Source organism: Protopterus annectens, chromosome 1.part1, assembly GCF_019279795.1.
Source record: "Protopterus annectens isolate FY-2018-M chromosome 1.part1, PAN1.0, whole genome shotgun sequence".
Taxonomy (NCBI): domain Eukaryota; kingdom Metazoa; phylum Chordata; order Ceratodontiformes; family Protopteridae; genus Protopterus; species Protopterus annectens.
Window position 1 is genome coordinate 772,679,331 of NC_056726.1, and position 19,503 is coordinate 772,698,833.

Sequence of the window (19,503 nt, forward strand, 5' to 3'; positions counted from 1 at the left end):
TTGGTACTTGCTGGTTTATAGATCAGATAGAAGCCTCGTAACCGGCTTCCAATGCGCATGAGCAATGTCTTTGCGAACAAATGGTTATGCAAGTGATAGTGTAGGGATAGAAAGTACACATAGAGAAGCTGTTTGTGATGTATAAAACATCACATTGTAATAGTCAAACATGACTAAATACTTGCTAATAAGTATATAATAACCAGAAAAGGCTCCATGGTGCAAATTTCTACAAATATATAGAGTAAGTGACTATAAATATGAATATCCATAAAAATGGATAAACAGAATATTGTAAATGATATACATAATATGTCATGAACTCATGACATATTTGTAATGCATGGGTGCATGTGTTCTAAAATGATACATTGCCTGCACAGAAATTGTTGGCTGCATAGCGAATGCACATGGTATCCCAGCATGAATATATGACATCATTCTGATTCAATCTTCGTACCTGCACCACACAGTAATGCATGTTGATTATATTTTTACAGAGATTCACGTGCCCTTGGTTACTCGCGTCTTTCTCTTCGCTATGCAGCCAACAATTTCTGTGCAGGCAATGTATCATTTTAGAACACATGCACCCATGCATTACAAATATGTCATGAGTTCATGACATATTATGTATTTCACTTACAATATTCTGTTTATCCATTTTTTGGATATTCATAATTATAGTCATTTACTCTATATATTTGTAGAATTTGCACCATGGAGCCTTTTCTGGTTATTATATACTTATTAGCAAGTATTTAGTCATGTTTGATTATTACAATGTGATGTTCTATACATCACAAACAGCTTTTCTATGGGTACTTTCTATCCCTACACCATCACTTGCATAACCATTTGTTCGCAAAGACATTGCTCATGCGCACTGGAAGCCGGTTACGAGGCTTCTATCTGATCTATAAACTAGCAAGTACCAGGAACACTTCTATTAATGATAACTTCTTAGTTGTAACACTATATTGTATTACGCTATGAAGCGCACTGTTATTTAAATCATAATAATATGCAATCATGCGCTCGTAAATGGTCTTGCTTGACCATTGGGAGTTAGTAATGACATTCGCCACGCTCCTCACGCTATTCAAGGATGATAGGTAAACATTGGCGAGATCGTTTTAACATTCTGTGTGCCATATGCACTTAAATACAATATAGGAATTATTTTAGATAAGCAGTGCTGACGAAATTGTAAGTACTAGCTTTCACCACTTCATTCTAAGAGAGTTTTAAAAGATGTAATATGATAAGGTTAGACGTTGTCAAGTATTCTAGTTCAGTTTTTTGAATTTGTTCACGGAAAATAACGTCAGATCAATCAATGGTTTCTTAAAGTTATTTTTATAGGTTTTATAGTAATTCATAATAATTTTAAAACAGTTTAGCTTAGGATTTATTTATAAAGTTTTAAGATATAAACGTGGTTGTAGAATGTAAACTATGTTTACGATGCCAGTATAACGTGTTTCAGTATGAAATTACGCTATGTGAAGCTGATTGGCTGTAAGCGTCTTAGTGAACATATTTAAACTTGTGCTTGTCTTTGTTAATTTGTCTGAAGAAGCTGGTGTATTCGCCCGTGAAAGCGCTCACTTTCTACTTGTTTAATAAATAATTTTGCTCTTAAGAAGTCGTTGTTGACTACGGTGTTTGGAGACTTGGATTATCATCTGGTGCTACATATAGCTTGAAATTACTTTGCTTGTTTGGACATAATTTGGCGACTATTGGTGACTATAGACAGATTTTTGAACATTTATATTGCTGTTTGGCACTACATTGTGTTTGGCTATTGCATTCATTCATTCCTTCCATTGGGGCCTTGTTTGTTTTTCTATATATATATATATATATATATATATATATATATATATATATATATATATAAAAGACATGACATTGGTTGGACTTCATCATTGTTGCTATACAGTGAGCAGTGCCATTAATGATTGGTTACACATGGGAATCAATGGTGTTCTTCATGACACATCATTTGCAACATGACCACAATAAGATGAGTAATTTGGAAGCACTAACTGGGCACGCATGTGGTATCTTATCTATTTTTGACCAGACTGAAGTGTAGAAATGGGAATATAGGAAAGAGATGAAAAGAGGAAACAAGCAGACAGTAGAACAGAAAGTGTGCAAATAAGAAATGAGTAGGCATGAGGTGTGGTAGGAGGGAAGCACATTTTTGTGGTTGCTCATTTTATTTTTGTGCAGAAAAGGGAAAGTTGGGAAAAGAAGTAAGGGATCTAAGAAGGTAAGAGAGATAAGTTGGGCAGCAGGAGAAGACAAACTTTACTGGCAGGGTACAGAGTAAAATAATGAGTGACAGTAAAACAACTGTGAAGGAGACATCAGACAAACACATGGATTACTATGGAGAGGGCAGGATTGAACCATCAAGAGGAGTGGGCATAGACACATAAGGAAGGGGAACAGCAGGTAGGAGATAGGATGAAGTGTTCGTAAGTGTAGACTCTGCCAGCTGAGACCTTTTGGGAAATTACTCATCACCCATAGTACTATCACCACTGGGTCCTGCCTCAGATGATGGAGGCAGTGCTGGAAAAAGGTGCAATTCAACAAGTTGCTGGAGAATGCTTTCTATGTGGCTGGTTTGGACATCCAGCCTACTACTTATAATGTCCTCTGCCATGTCTGCCAGTTGCCAATAGGTGACAATGCCATCATCTTCACCTTACTGCTGCTAGTGGGTACAACTTGCCAGCATTCTGGGCAGGGCTACCTGAAAATGCAGGTAGGGCAGGAGGTGTGGAGCTAGCTGTGGCAGGCAGGGACGCAGATTTGCTGAGTGCTTCTAGTGGTGGTGGTGACAGTGCTGCTGCTGCCACCTGTGGGAGGCTGACAGGTGTAAATAACAATGAAAATAAATGTATTTAAAGTGGAAATAGAGACAAAGGGGGGGGGGGAAGAGATGTACAAACAATATAAAAACTGAAGTTAATACTATGTTGAGAATTATATAATTAATCAGTACACCTATTGAACCAAACAAATAACTACATCAATACACCTGTTAGTAAATAAAACTGGGACGGAGGAATTGAACCAACAGCCACCATTGAATATGATCTACCAGCATAGGACTGACATGATGAGCTATTTAGACAGGTAAACAGAGGCCTATCATCAAAGATGCATTATTTTGATGTTTGACTACTGTACTTATTCAGAGAATAGGTGCTCTCCAGACATAATGCATATGTCAATCACAGGTGATATTGAAAGGCAATAATGTCTATTGTATATTTAAACATGCCTAGTTAAGTAATAATGTTATTACATGTATGCCCCAAATAATTAATGGTGCACTTAGATTAATTAGATAGAAAAACGAATGTTAAATATTGTTAATGATAGCACAACCTTTTTTTTTTTTGGGGGGGGGGGAGTTGGATCCACAGGAATCTTCACAATTTGTGAATAGAACCTTAACATCCTGAGGCAGTTGTCCTCATCCACAAAGAAATGCATGTAGAAACATTATTTTGAACAGGCATTCTGTTACATCTAAGTTATGGCAGTAATGGCAGAAGTAGCAATGAAATATGGAAGTTATGCATTTTTAATGAATTCCTACTACTGTTAATATTAAAAGGCAGATATACCTAAGCAGATATGCTTACCCAAGTACTCTCTAAGATGCTCCATCAGCCTTCTGAGCAGCTGTATATTTACTTTGATCTCTTCAGTCACTATAGACATAAAGAAAGCATTTGGTAAAATTTGTGGAAGGCATGACGCACCAATTTAAATGTGACCCTAACGTATGTTATATGTACATTACACAGGTGGTGCCTGTTCTTCCTCGCATCAGTGGAGGAGGTCTGGATTGTGACTGTTGTGTCACTGTAATGGTGATGGCAGTGTTCCCCTGTGTGGAGAATGTCAGTTGTATGGGTGATAGCATTGTTTAGACTTTTCCATGCTTCAGTTTTATACTGTGCACATGTATAGCCCTCCTGCAGAAGCCTCTGGTTATCCTCATGAAGGACTCTCTTCCTCACCCCACCCTGCACTCTAAAAGGAGCACTACCTTCCACTTCTCCAGCCATGATGTCCTATCTTGTAGAGTCTCAATGAAAAATGGCAGTGAACTGACATCAAAATCAGGTCTTGCATGTACTGTATTGCATGCCATGATGTGCATTAATGGGACATGTCATGTGGGTTGTATGACAACTTCAGGGTGCTGCACAGTGACATTTCAAGGTGAAACATGGCAGTCTTCAATGTCATCGTCTATTCAGGCAACATACTCTAGAGTAACTCCATCTTCACCTAATTAAACATGGAATGATACTTCACCTCACTCTAAAACCATAGAATGGAAGTTATACCATTTTTTAATGAATGCCTACTACTATTAATTTGTGAAGTCCATGCAGGAAGAAGACCATGTCTGTGCAGTGCTGCCCACAGGTACCCAGGCATGTGCACAGTATTTTACAGAAGTCTGCACAATGTTTTTCAGGTGTGTTCATCACATAAATTGAGTAATTCAGAAACAATAATGAGTTGAGCCCTAATTAGCATGCTCATCATACCCAGAGAGATATGAATCTATATGATGTCTGTCAGCTGGCACAGAGGGTTAAGGCTGTGGGCTGTAGTTCCTGCAGTGCAGGATTTGATTCTCTTAGCTGCTATTTGCCTACTTTGTGACCTTGAGCAAGTCAGTAAACCAGACAGTGCTTCTGCATTGTCCCTGAAAAGGGAATGTGTGTCCAGTGGGCCTACCTGGTTAATAAAGTAAATTATAATAAAAGCTCTATGAGAAGCACAGAACCTCATTCCGTTATAGAAGGAAGGACTGATTTCAAAGTTTGATTCCAGGGGAGGGTGATTTGGCAAAGAATTCTGCAGGCTAAAATAGCTGTCCATATAAAACGAATGCTGTATCTTACAAATACATTTATTTGTATTACTGATGCTTTTATCTAGGTGCTCTTGAAGCTGTTGCTTATAAGGGATGTTAGTTTGTCAGCACTTCTACATGTGTTGGCCAAAGGGTATTTAGGGGGAGATTGCAAGGGTGCAGCAATTAGCAGTTAGTCATCTATGGGATTTGTAAGCTGGATGGTAGACACAACCTTGAGCTCATATGCAGAGAACTGTTTTATACCACTTTACTGTTGCGCCTTGCACATATGTCATTAGCCACAGTATTTGTAAGAGTGCTAATGTAATTGACATGTGTGTTTGGTCAGTTACACTTTAGTGATTCTTTTCAGGGGGATGTGTGGCCAGTACACCTACTTTCCAGACATTACATAAACAGTATGAATACAGATCTCTAAATGTCAGATAGACATACAGCACAGAGTATGGCCTAGGAGGATAGTAGTAGTGGTTAGATTTGTAAGGCCTGTGCAGGAAGAAGACTATTAATTCCACTGTTTTTCACACCAGCAGAACAATGCCTAAAAGCAGGGAGCACAAAACAAACATCCTGCATCTGCTGAACAATCAACATTCAGCTGTAAACAAAAATTATCCGATGCTGAGAACAAGGTGTACTTCAGGCCCCCCCATTTCTCCATGGCTGATGACTTTTTGATATCCCTGCAGCCTATGAACCCTACTGTGACTGTACCTGTGCTGAGATTGTCACCAGTGATAATGCTGTAGGTAGGCATAGCCACAGCTATGAAATGGTCCACTCCAGAGCCACATATGTGATACATGCTGCAACCCATAGAGCAGAAGCCCTAGTATGGCACTGTAGGGCAATAGGTGGTAGGCCATCATCTGAACCACCTCATAAGGAGGTGGATGGGTTCCTGGCACTTTTAAATGGAGTACCAGTTCCACATAGTCACATAGTGTGCTGCTGGATATTGGGGCAGAGCTGGACAGGCCCCAATGAGTTTCCACTGTAGATGTCCCATGAATATTGTTTAGTTTGTTCTGGGACCTTAGTCCTGTATTTAAATTTGCAGATTTGCAGTTTGGGAATATTGTGTTTCTACAGTATTTTGCACTTCTACTTCCACAAGTAGAATTACTTATAAAAGCTGTCTGTATGTATTTTAAACCCTACTGGGTCATAGTCTTGTAGTTTAATTCACAGCTGCTGCAGGACTGAGTCATTTATTATTGCATTTTTCCATAAACAGTGCTACTGGTAAATTTCTGCATAGTATGATGCCTTAAATTGTAGTAAAAGTTCAATAGTGAGAGAATTGTCTCTGTTCCAGTTTGTGCTTCAGTGCTTTAATATTCTGTTTATCATTTCCTGCTTAAAGTTGTATTCTGTGTCTGCCCCATCCCCCACCAACACATTAAGCTAAAGTTTCTGCAAGAGCTACAATACTGGCTTTATTTGATTGGATGCCACTCTAACTAGCCAGATTAAACATTTTCCCAACCCTCCCACTCTTTTACTTTGATGGTTTATAAGACTGTGTCTCTGGCTTCCACCCATTATGGTAACCTGATTTCCAAAATCCTTCCCTTCCCTCTTTCATTGCTATTGTCTGTTCTATAAGCTATTTATGTATTCTTCTCACCCATTGTTTTCCATAGAGCCATGATAAACCAGTATTGCTCTTGAGTAAACCTCCTTTACTACACATTGTCTCCTGCTCATTTGCTTATAGCTCAGCAAAACTTGGGGTCTTAGCCTGCATTCCAGAAATGTTTTAACTTATATCTAGTGCCATCCAGGCAAAATTAAATACCTTTGATGTTAAATTGCACTTGCCTACGTTAGTTTGAGTAATCACTACTATTTCCTTCTTTTATGTGTGCATTTCACTGTATTGTTTGTAAAAATAATTAATTGCTCATCCTCTCACTATTAATTTATTAAGACTATCTAGAAATCACCTTCAGTGATGGATTTTCAGATAGCTGTTTAATTGGTTTGTGGTAGCATTGTTGTTGTTGGTCTCTTCTACTGTGTTTTTTATATTAGGAGGACTGGGTCTGTTAATCTTGTGACAGGAGATGTTTACCTGGTGTGTCTGAGTTGGGAAATACACAAACAGACTCATAGTGTAGTCATTTTTGTAGATCATTGAGTGTATTGTTCCTAGTCAGCCACTAGTAGCTAGATAGCATATGCATATAAGTACCGAGCATGTGTAAGAACAGTGCCATTTTGTACAGTCAGCCAGAGTGAATGCAGTCATGAGTGGAGATGCACATGCAAGTGTGTTTGAAGTAGAGTGAGTCAGTTAGCTTAAATACTTGATATTATTACAGTTCCTGACATGTTTATATACAATAAATTCTTGAACCAATACACCGCTTCATCGTCTCCTTTAAATGCATGAGACAAGTGATATGATGCCAGTATGAGATCTGAACTCAAAGCAACACACAAGCCATGAGGCACACAGCTAAAATTGGAGAAATATACTAAAGTGAACTCACAAACAGATCAGCAGTTATTCAAAGATACTTAAACTTGTTTAAATGATTTTTTTCAGTCACTAAATGCGAGTCAAAGCATTCAAAGTGTTCAAAATAATTATCAAGATAAAAGAAATGTCCAGATTTGCGACATACTGATAAAAGTATTAGAAATAAATAGAAAAGTGCTTGAAAAAATTTCCAAAATGTTTAAAACGTACAAAAGGGCTAAAACAACCTAATTTCTTCACAATGTACTACTTTTAAGCATTAATTAAAGCTATTAGAGGTGTCTGAAGTGTCTGTAGTTTTCACAGTATTTGAAGTGTCAAAGTGAAGCCTTTTCAAGGTGATTGTTGTATTTTCGAACATAATTACAAGTACCTAGACTATACTTACATTTACACCTATTTATTGTTATGGCAGAGGGATTTCACAGACCTGAACTGCTGGTGTTAGATAACGTTGCTTAGAATTGGAGAGTGTTTGAACAAGAATATGATATTTTCATACAGGCTGCTTTTTCTGATAAAGATGCACATACAGAGGCATTCATACTTCTTAATTTAGCAGGCATGGAAGACATTGAAGGGGAATGCTCATTTGTGTATGCACCTGCTGTGCATGCAGGTGGAGGGGAAACTGCCATATTAGGATATAGACTGAAACGTGGGAAGACCCTGAGTGCTTAAAACATAACTTTAAAAAAAATATGTAATACTCAAATGAATATTACAATGGAAAGACATATATTTTACACAAGAAATCAAAAGCCTGGTGAAACTACAGCAGCATATATTCCTGACTTGAGAAATAAAGCAAAAATGTGCAGATTTGGTGATTTTCAATATGAGTTGATAAAGGACAGACTTGTACCCATCCATCCATCCTCAACCCCTTTTTCCCATTTTCTGCATATGGGGTTGGGATGTCACTTCAACAGTGACAAATATCTCGAGCCAAGGTTTATACCACTGGGTGGCTAGCTCTGCCACAGTAATTCATCCATACCACTCACTCCCTCACACACTTGCACCTATGGGCAATTTCAGAGTGCCCAATCTACCTACTGCATGTCTTTGGAATGTGAGAAGAAACCAGAGCACAAGGAGGAAACCCAATTGGTTGCAAGCAGGACATGCAGACTCCACAGAGAAGGACCCTAGCTGAGAATCAAACAGGAGAATCTCTAGCTGTGAGGCAACAATGCTAACTGCTGCACCAGACTTGTGTGTGGTGTTAATGATGCAGTGAGAAAAATTTTGCTTAGAGGTAGTGATTTAATGTTGAACAATGCCACTGAGATTTGTCAAATATATGAGCTTACAGAAAAGTACATGAATATGCTTATGAGTGAGAAAAGCATGCATGCAGTAACCACCAGTGAGAATGTTGATAGTGTGCAACAGAAAGCTAATATAAAAAAACTGTCAGTTGGCAGCTACAGTTGTCAGCTGTATCCAGGACTGTTTGTAAGCTTCTGAGCTCCCAAGCCTTTTTGTGTTGGAGGGAGGCCTTCTAGCTTAATTTTGTTTCTTAGAACTAGCCAGTTTTCTAGTTTCAGCACTCAAATCTGTTTCTTTGAGCCCATCACTTGTTCAGAACTCATTGTAAGCACTAAATAAGCTACAAATTACTACAGCACTCAACTTTCCTCACTTGTCTAGAGGAAAACAGTTTTTAGAACTTAATAAATAAAAACCTATCCAGGCATGTCTAAGGGTCCCGGTGTTTTCTCCTGTCTACTTGATTAATCTGGGCATCTTGGGGCAATGCAGCAATTGCCTTATGTACATAGACAACCCTTTCCTCCTACCACCAACACTACAACCTGTGAGAGATGCACTTATATAACCAAACTGGAAGCAAAGCTCTCTTCACCCAAGACTGGACTAGACAGTCAAGAGGAGAAGATAAACACTTGCACCACAACACACTCATCACATAGTCCCTCAACACCTACACCACCAAAACACACACATAGAAACACAAAACACACACCTACATTTGTGGAGGCTCTCAAAATAAATCTACCCAAGCAACAGGGACCGCCAAAGCAGAAACAAATGCAACCTCCACCCCCAACACAAATCAAATGACACATAGCCCAAAAACTCAGTGTGGCACTCAACCACAGTCCATAAGGCATAACAACATACCTAACACTCTAGTCATAGGTGACGCTATAGTTAGGCACACTAATGTTCCACTCATCAGGTTAAACAAGGCGAAAGTCACTGTCAGCTGCCTGTCAGGTGCCAGGATCCGCCACATAACGCATGCACTCAGGTCACTCCACAGCAAGTACAAATATGACTCTGTCATTGTCCATGTTGGTGTGAATGACCTCAGATGTACCTTCCTGGACTATATGAAAAGAGACATGGAGGAGCTTTCTGATCTTGTAGCCCAGGCAGGTATGACCCTAGCGCTGAGTAGCATCCTGCCATCACCCAGAATGATACCACAGTACAAGGACAAAATGATTGACTTCAACAATTGGCTAAGCTTCTGGTGTCATTTTAAGGGGATCCAGTATCTGTCTGCCTGGGATGACATAATCGACAAACCACAATGCTTTGCCAGAGATGGCCTGCACCTGTCGCCCTTGGGATTTCGGATACTGGCTAAGGCTCTTGCCACCCCTATAGTGCCTTTTTTTAGGCAAAATTCAAATGACAAATTCACCACCATAACAGGTACAAGCAAGCAAAATCTGAGGGTAATGCTACTCAATGCTAGAAGTCTAAACCTCAAAATGCACTCACTCGAGGCACTCCTTAAAATGGAGAACATCGACATCTGTGCAGTGACAGAGACCTGGTTCAAGGCTCCAGAGAGCACCCCTGTTTTACCAGGCTATAATTCATACCACACCTTTTGGCCACCTAACTTGGACCAAAGCACTAAAGGCAGAAGCGTGTCCATATTTATTAAAGATATCCACACCTTCAGGCTAGTTGCTCAGCATAATGCATCTGAGATTATCCAAGTGCAACTAACTCTGGGCAAGACCGCAATGCAAATTGTAGCTTGCTACAGATCCCCCACCATGCCCCAGGATTCCCATTCCTCATTTCTTGATACACTGGAAAATATTAGGGTACAACCTAACACCCTAATAATGGGCGATGTCAACTACCCCACCATTAACTGGGAAAACTACTCATGTACCAACTCTTGTGCTCAACGTTTTCTGGAATTCATAAATTCCAATGCCTTGGATCAACTTATCCACACTCCCACCAGGGGCAGCAATATCCTAGACCTGGCCTGGTCATTACCAACATGGGCAACCGGTGTTCCACACCAGAGGTCAATTCCTCGTTGGTCAGATCCAACCATAAGCAAATCACCACATCCCAGCCCCACCCCCCATTAGGGAAACCACCGTAAAAAAATTCTCCAAAGCCAACTTCACGCTTCTTAAGACAAAAGTGGCAAACTTCACGACATCCATGCTGATGGACGATAGAGATACGACTGCTGAATCCTATACAATTGCACTTTATAAGCACTTACACGAGCGCATGGATCGTGCAATCCCTAACAGAACCAAGATGCTATCCTCCAAAAAAAAGGAAGCCAATCTGGTCATCCCCTGCTATAAACAAACTCTACAACAGTAGAAAGAAACTGTTGCAAAAAAGAGTAGAATCCCATGATTGGAGGAACTCTGTGGTCAGCCTCAGTAAGAAGCCGAGATCCCTCATAAAATCCTCCAAAGCTAGTTACGAAAACAAAATCGCCACTGATTTTGAAGACAACCACAAAGCATTCTATTGCTATGTCAAGAATCTCAATGGCAACACTCAGATCTGCTCTGAGTTACAGCACAATGGCACTAAATATACAGAACCAACTGATATTGCCAACATCCTGGCAGATAGGTTCAGTGCTAACTTTACCCCTCTCTCATCCCCTAATGGGCCCATCTCTATACCGGAAGAATGCAAAGTACCTGTAATCACGGCTGCACAGGTAAAAAACACACTCTCTAAAGCCAAGAACACAGCATCCATGGGACCTGACAACATCCCAGGCTGCATTCTACATGAACTACAGAATGAGCCGGCACCCCACCTATGTACCATGTTCAATCATAGCCTCACCTCAGGCTTTGTGCCCACTGAATGGCACACAGCAATGATTATCCAACTCCACAAAGGGGGAACCACCACGGACCCCGGGAACTACCGCCCCATAAGCCCGACAAGCCTGGTCTGCAAAGCTATGGAGCATATCATCATGAAACTTATAAACAATGACATTGGTAATTTCCAAACTCTGGAGCCTACCCAGTTTGCGTTTGTAAAAGACAGATCATGTCTCCTAAACCAGATAGACTTATTTGAAGCAGTCAACAAAGCTATAGATGAGGGTAAGGTGGTACACACAGCCTATCTAGATCTCGCCAAGGCTTTCAACACCATCCCCCACTCTGGAATTATAGACAAACTCACTAAACTAGGTATAAATACCTATGTCACAAGATGGGTTGCCAACTGGCTCACTGACCGAACCCACGCTGTGAAAGTAGCAGACTCTAAATCCCAACTTCAGACCAGTGACAAGTGGAGTACCACAGGGTTCAGTCATACGTCCTCTCCTGTTTGGTATCTACTTCTCTGAAGTGCAGGCTAACACAGAAGGTGTTTGGCTAACAAAATTTGCAGATGACTGCAAACTAAGAGCCATATTCAAATCTCCTAACGATGTGGATATCCTACAAAAGGGCCTCACTGAGACAGATGCCTGGTGTCAAAGCCATGGCCTCAAGCTCAATGTCAAAAAGTGCATTGTCATCCCTTTTGGTAAAAACTCTGTACCCATGAACTACCACATAGGCGGTAGTCTACTTAACACTGAAAGTGTGATATGAGATCTTGGGACACAGGTGGACAGTAGTCTCTCCTTTGATAATCACATCACCATAGTAGTCAGGAAATCCTTCTACATGGCACACCTCATCACAAAAGGTTTCTCATCTAGCAAAAAAGAGGTCATTGTTCCCCTCTATTCGTTACTCATTAGACCCATTATAGAGTACAATGCCCCTTTTGGTATGTACCTCACAAGACATCTACAACAACTGGAAAGGCCACAGAAATACCTCACAAAGAGGATTACCAGCCTCAAACAGATGCCCTACGCAGACCGTCTCAAAAAACTCCAGCTTTACTCTGTCGCATATCGCCTACTCAGAAGTGATCTCTGCTTAACATACAAAACTATGTCAAACCCAGAGCTGTTGGACATGTTCCACATAAAGAAATCTCAATCCCTCTGAGCTACATGCTCTAGGGACCTAAACCTTGTCACCACCATAAACAGAACATGCTGGAGAGATAGATTCCTGTCTCAGAGACTTCCCATACTCTGGAACAAACTACCTATCTATATCAAACAAAGCTCCTCATTAACACTCTTCAGGAAAAGTCTTGATGATTGGATGGGAGATAGGAAATTCACCCTGGGGATCACTTCTGTGGTTCTGCTTGACAGGGGCACAGGAAAATAATTTTCTTGGGTGGCAAAAGCCATGGTATCGTTTGGCTAGGCTTATATAGGCCCTAGGGCCAATAGGCTATTACCTACCTATGAACCTATAAGATATAAGCTGAAGGGCATGGCAGTACCCAATTTCAACCATAAACCGAATGGGGCCACAGCACCCAACCTTATTGTTAACTGTTGTAATTGTGGAGGTAGCCATAAATCTAAATTTTATTTATTTATTTATTTATTTATTTGCAGTTGGTTTACCAGGATTGTCCATTGGGCCAAGATGAACCTGTTTTCAATGGAATCCTGGGGAGAAAAGCTCCAATAACAAAAATTTACAAATTATGTAGCTTAGAGCATGAAATTGCAAGTAGTATAGGTTTTAGGTTAGATTACAATATTTACAAGTGATACAGCTTAGAGCATAAGGTTACAAGTAGTACAGACTGGTGATGAATCCATGTGCAGTCACTGTTAGGCCTCAAAGACGGTTTAAGAATGGGACTGATTTCATTTAATGAGGAGGTCCGCCATATAAATCTGAACAACCACGATAGTTTTACACATAATATTTTTTGAATATGCTGATATGTTCAAATATTTAAATGAGAGAAGTGATTAGATTTTGGTCAGCAATGTCATAAATGTAAAAAGTAGAATCATTTCAAAAGGCTTTGCAAGTTTAAAGTGGCACATACTTTTAATAAACTAGAGCATCTGAAGAAGCAAGTGTGTCAGATAGAGATCCTTGAGCAATCTTTTTATGTTGACGGTGTCTCTGTGATTGATGAACTGTTAATACACTAAACTGTCAGTTGGCAGCAAAGGCCAAAGTATTTTGTACTGTTTGGATTAATGGGAAACCTGTAGAGCATAAAGTAGACCCTGGGTCCAAGTGCAATGTTATATCAGTACAAATGTTTGCCGAAGTAAGAGCTGCTGAAAACCTTGACTCAGCAAGGTGTGCAAAACTAGTTGCTTATGGTGGTGAAGGGATTCAAACTGATGGCTCAGTAATTCTCACATGCTATTCTGCTGGGAACAGCTATGACTTGCAGTTTTGCATAATCAAAAGACATGTACAGTCACTGTTAGGCCTCAAAGATGGTTTAAGAATGGGACTGATTTTATTTAATGAGGTGGTCTGCCATATAAATCTGAACAACCACGATAGTTTTACACATAATATTTTTTGTGAATATGCTGATATTTTCAAAGACAAGCTTGGCAAACTACCAGTCACATATTCCATGAAGTTAAATCATGAAGTAAGCCGAGTTGTTAGACCAGCAAGGAAGGTTCCGGTAGCAATGTAAAGGAAAGTGAAAACAGCACTAGACAAAATGATGAATTTGTGTTTCCTTACTCCAGTAAAAGAACCAACTAAATAGGTATCCTCCATGGTCATACACATAAGAAAAGCTGAGATGATATTTGAATATGTATTGACCCCAGAGATTTAAACAAAGCACTTAAATGTCCTCATCATCCGATGTGCACAATGCAAGAAGTATCAGCTCTTATGCCAAATGCCACTATTTTTTCAGACTTAGTTGCAAAAAGTTCATTTTGGCAAATTTCTCTGGATCACAAACATGCCCCTCAACTGTACAGATTTTTGCAGAATGTCCAGATTTATTATTCATACTTTTGGTCCATTTTTCATATAATTGTGCTTTTTCTGACAAATCAGTGGCAAATCATTAAAGATTAAAGTTAGAAAATAATGGCAAACGTTTGAGTTTCAGACTTCATACTCTTCAGAAAATTCATAGGTTCATAGGTTCATAGGTTCGTACTAGGCTATCTGCCCGAGGGCATTTACAAGCCTAGCTAATGCAAAACTTGTTATTCTATCAACTTTCTAAGTTTGTAAGAGCAATATTGTCCCTATTTTTGGCCCTTTGTCCCACTTTTATATATGGCTTTATCCAGATTTCTTGCTGCAAGAGGTTGAGAGGTATGATCACAAATCTTCATTGCTGACTACTTTCAGTACACCATTTGGAAGGTACAGATTCTTAAGAATGCCATTTGTGATAAATTGTGCCAGTAAATTATTTCAACATGCGATAGAGCAAATTTTTTCAAGTTATCCATGTGCTATCACTGTAGATGACATTATTGTAGGGGGTAGTGGTGAAGATGAATATGACAGAAACCTCATAAAGCTCTAGACCATGCATGTGAAGTAATCTTAAACTGAATACTCAGAAATGTAAATTTAAGCTGAGAGAAGTTACTTATTTGGGTTGTTTGTTTACCAGTTCTGGCTTACAACCAGATCCTTCTAAGCAAGCAGCAATTCTTGAAATGCCAGTTCCAGACAAAGTCAAATGTTTGCAACATTTTCTAGGTATGGTCAACTGTTCAGGAAAGTTCATCCCAGACCTGAGTGAGCTTTCAACACTATGGGCAGGATTCATGAAGGCTTGCACGGAGTCTAAGAGTAGTGTAAGATTCCATGCAGCCTTTGCGATCCAGGAACAGCCCTAAAGTCCGTGTAAGAGACCAGCTAAAATGTCTCTTAAATGGAGTGGGCGTGGATATGCTAATCACCTCACTTGCAGCCAAATAGCATGCAAATGAGGTAGATTAGCAATCCAGGAAGCGCAAAGCAGCCCGTGTAAAAGCCGTTTTAGCTGCAGAAATGTACTCAGTTTACAGCTGAGTACGTTTCTGCAAAAAACACAATGGAGCCATGTCAGCTCCAAATAAAGGGTGCATATGTGTCAGGCAGCATGCCAATGACCAAATATGTGGCCTTTGGCAAGGTACCCCAATGCAAATATGAGAAATAAATACGGTGCACTGTATAAAACATAAAAATGAAGGTTATAAACCCACAAATGTGGGTTTTATGCAATACATGGATTTACAATGCAGGGACCAGCAGACCAAAAACAACATGGCCACCGTGTAGTGGTTGCTAAGGGGGGAAGCTGAGTCTAAGACACGTAACTAAGCATTAGTAGGCAATCTGATGCAAATGAGTGTTAGGATACTGAATTCCACTGTCACATAGCAAATGAGCACATTCTGAGTAGTGTAAGAGTTACATAAGGGGGAGGAATAGAGTAGGAGATAGGTGACATCACAGGGGGGAATGGCAGAAAGAAATGCAGTTCATTGGAGTTCAGTGTTACATGACAGATGTCAGACACATATCATGGAAAGAGGAGTGCCACAACATAAGCATGGGAAAGTCAAGAAATGGAAGGTGTACACTATTGCCTACACCAAAGTTTCTTGCTGAGCGTGCGAGTAAGACAGTATGCGTGCGTGTATGGCAGACCGAGCAGGTTGGAGCATGTTGGCAGATGTTTAACACTGTTTGCGCTGGTGTGCGCACGTGTAGGGCAGAGTGAGCATGTGGGAGCCTGTTGGCTGACTTGTAACACTGTTTGTGTGGGTGTGCGTGCATTTTAACCCGAATAACACAATTGTGAACCGTGTAAGCACGTGTGCGCATGTGTAAGCCACTGTGAGCGTGTTTCTGCTGGTATTCACGCTGCTCCCCCCTGAGGAAACAAAAAGGAAGAAGGAAGCAACTGAATTAGTAGGAAGCTAGCAGGGAATACTGCTGGAGCTAGCAGGTGAAAACAATTAGAAGCAGGCAATTACACAGGCAGAATAGCACAGCCCAGCATTTAAAACTCTGCAAACAGCAGTGCAGGATGTTTCTCTCAAGAGACACTGCAAGACAGGAGTAAGCTATTAGAAGTGAAAACTGAAAAAGCTGAACTCAGAGCAGAAATGTTAGGTGCTGCCATAGCTGTCATAATGAGACATAGGCGACTTGCTGAGGGTGGTGACAATGCAGATGGTGCCAGACAACCCACAGTGAGGAGACGGAGAAGAGTGTACAGGCCCAGGGTCACCTACCACGGGTTACATGAGCTGGAGATAGTAGAGTGCTATAGAGTGGACAGAGACCTCCTGCAGCAAATAGTTGAGCTGTGCAGGCCATGCCTCACACACAGAACCAACAGAGGGGAACCCATCCCAGTGGAAACCAAGGTATGTGTTGGCCTAAGAATACTAGCAACAGGTACCTTCCAGAGACCAACTGGTGATATGATGGGGATATCACAGGCATCAGCCTCCAGGGTACTGCACCAGCTCCTGGATGCCATGTCAGCACATGTTGGTGATCATGTATATTTCCCCAATGCCTGTGAGGTATTGGCCAGCAATATGCGTCTCTTTCAGCAAATAGCGGAATACCCTGAGGTAGTGGGTGCAATAGACTGCACGCACATATGCATCAAAGCACCAGCCGATGATCGGGGTAGGGCCTACATTAACCGCAAGGGCTTCCCCTCCATCAACTGCCATGGCTGATGACACCCATCAGAAACGCACACACACCTGAACAGGAACGCCATAATGAGGCACACGCACAAACACGTAATGTAATAGAGCGTGTGTTTGGGCTGCTCAAGTCATGGTTCCGGTGTCTGGACACATCTGGTGGAGCCTTGCAGTACACACCAACTACATGTACCCAAATTGTCATGGTATGTGCTATTCTACATAATATGATCTTGCGAAAACAGCTGCAGCAGGACCAGCATAGGGCTGGGCCAAACAGCCCCCCACCATTGCCAAGGCCATCACAGGCAGAGTGTGATTCGAGGAGGAACAACCTGAGCCTGCCCCAGTAGGCAGAAGGAGGCGTGCCCAGTATGCCCTGGCCTTGGCAAAGAGGCAACGCATAGCACATACACTGGCTCAGTAGGAACCCTGGGAATGATACCCCCTCTGACTCACTCAAATAATAACAGGGATGCCTAAAATGACATGACCTGCTCACAAACATGTACAGGGAGTGTAATATGTGCATCTGACAGAGGCAGCCCTGCAGCACCACCTGAGGCATGAATGCCATGTGTTAAGTAATGTAACAGCATGTACTATATGCACACCTGAGGACCGTGACTAACATCCTACCCTCACCAAGCATCATGCCACAATATGACAATGAGATGATCAATTGCAATAACTGGCTGAAGTATTGCAGTTAGTCAAAGGGGATCTAATGTGTGCCAGCCTGGGATGACATGCTGAGCATGACATGATGCTCCACATGCTAGGACTGGCGTGCACCTATCAGTGCAGGCCGTATGGATACTGGCAAAGGCTGTTGTTACCCACAGCATGCCCTGAATAGGTAAGGCTCAAAACACAAACCTACCTCCATAGGTATCATTAGGGATAAGAACCTAGATGTAATGCTACCCAATGCCAGAAGTCTAAACAGCAAGATGCATGCAGTCTAAACTCACCCAGTATGGAGAATGTTGATATCTGTGCTGTAACAGAAAACTGGGTCAAGGCTCACAACAGCACCCTAACACTACCAGGTTACACCTCATACTGTGCTGTACAGCCTCAAAACATGGAACAAGCTACAAAAGGAGGGTGACTAGCAATAATTGTCAAGGATAACCACACCCCCATGTTGGTACCACAACAAGAAGCAGCATGGACTAGCCATGGTCAAGTAACAGTGGCTAAAACTGCCTCCCAGTTTATAGCCTGCTACAGACTACTGTCACAACACCAGGAACTGCACCTGGCCTATGTTGGAATACATGAATATATCAAGTCCTCCAAACCACATTATATTGGGTGACTGAAAATACCCAGACATAGACTGGGAGCATTATACTAGCTCCAACACTGGAGGACAAAAGTTCATAGAATCCATAAACCAAAATGCCCAGGAACAACGTACCACTCCCACAAGAGGGGTAAGCATACTGGCTGTGATAATCAGCAACATGGGTACTGGATGGCAAGATGAGAAGTGTATTGCTTACTGGTAAGACCAGACCATAGAGTAATCACCCTGGATATACACATCCTGACCACAGTCCCTGGCCAGAAAACCACAGTGAAAAACATGTGTAAAGCAAAAGTTGCACTCCTCCAAACTGATGTGGAATACATCAAAGGCCCTGTGCAGGTGCAAAATATGGGCCACACCTCAGAACCTGTTATACAGGCATTCCATGAACATTGCCAGGAATGCTTGGATTATGCAATCCTAAATTAAAACAAGACACAATGCCATACACACAAGCATCTGGCATGGTGGACTCCAGCCATTACCAAACCATGCAAGAGAATGAGGAAGCTACTACATGATAGAGCAAACATAAAAAGAAGTAATCACTGATCAGTAGTATGGCAATAAGATATGTCCACACATACAATCCACTAAGGCCAGCTACAACAAGTTGAATCTGTGAATCTTGAGGCAATGTTACACCTGCCCCAAGTACACAGACAACCCTCAACTCCCCAAGAAATACAAATATATGTGAGAGATGCAACCATTTATCCAAACTGGAGGCTGAGCTCCCTCAACTCAGTACTCCCAAAACTAGTCAGGAGGAGAAGGTAACCACACACACTACAAACCCAGTCCCACATAGACCTATGACAACTGCAAACCAAAGACATAAACACAGAAAAACATTCCCGGAGGCCCGAATTACAAACAAACCACACCAACAGAAGCCTCCAAAGCAGACACCCAATCAAACAACCTCCAAACATAGCACATGCAACACATAGTACACA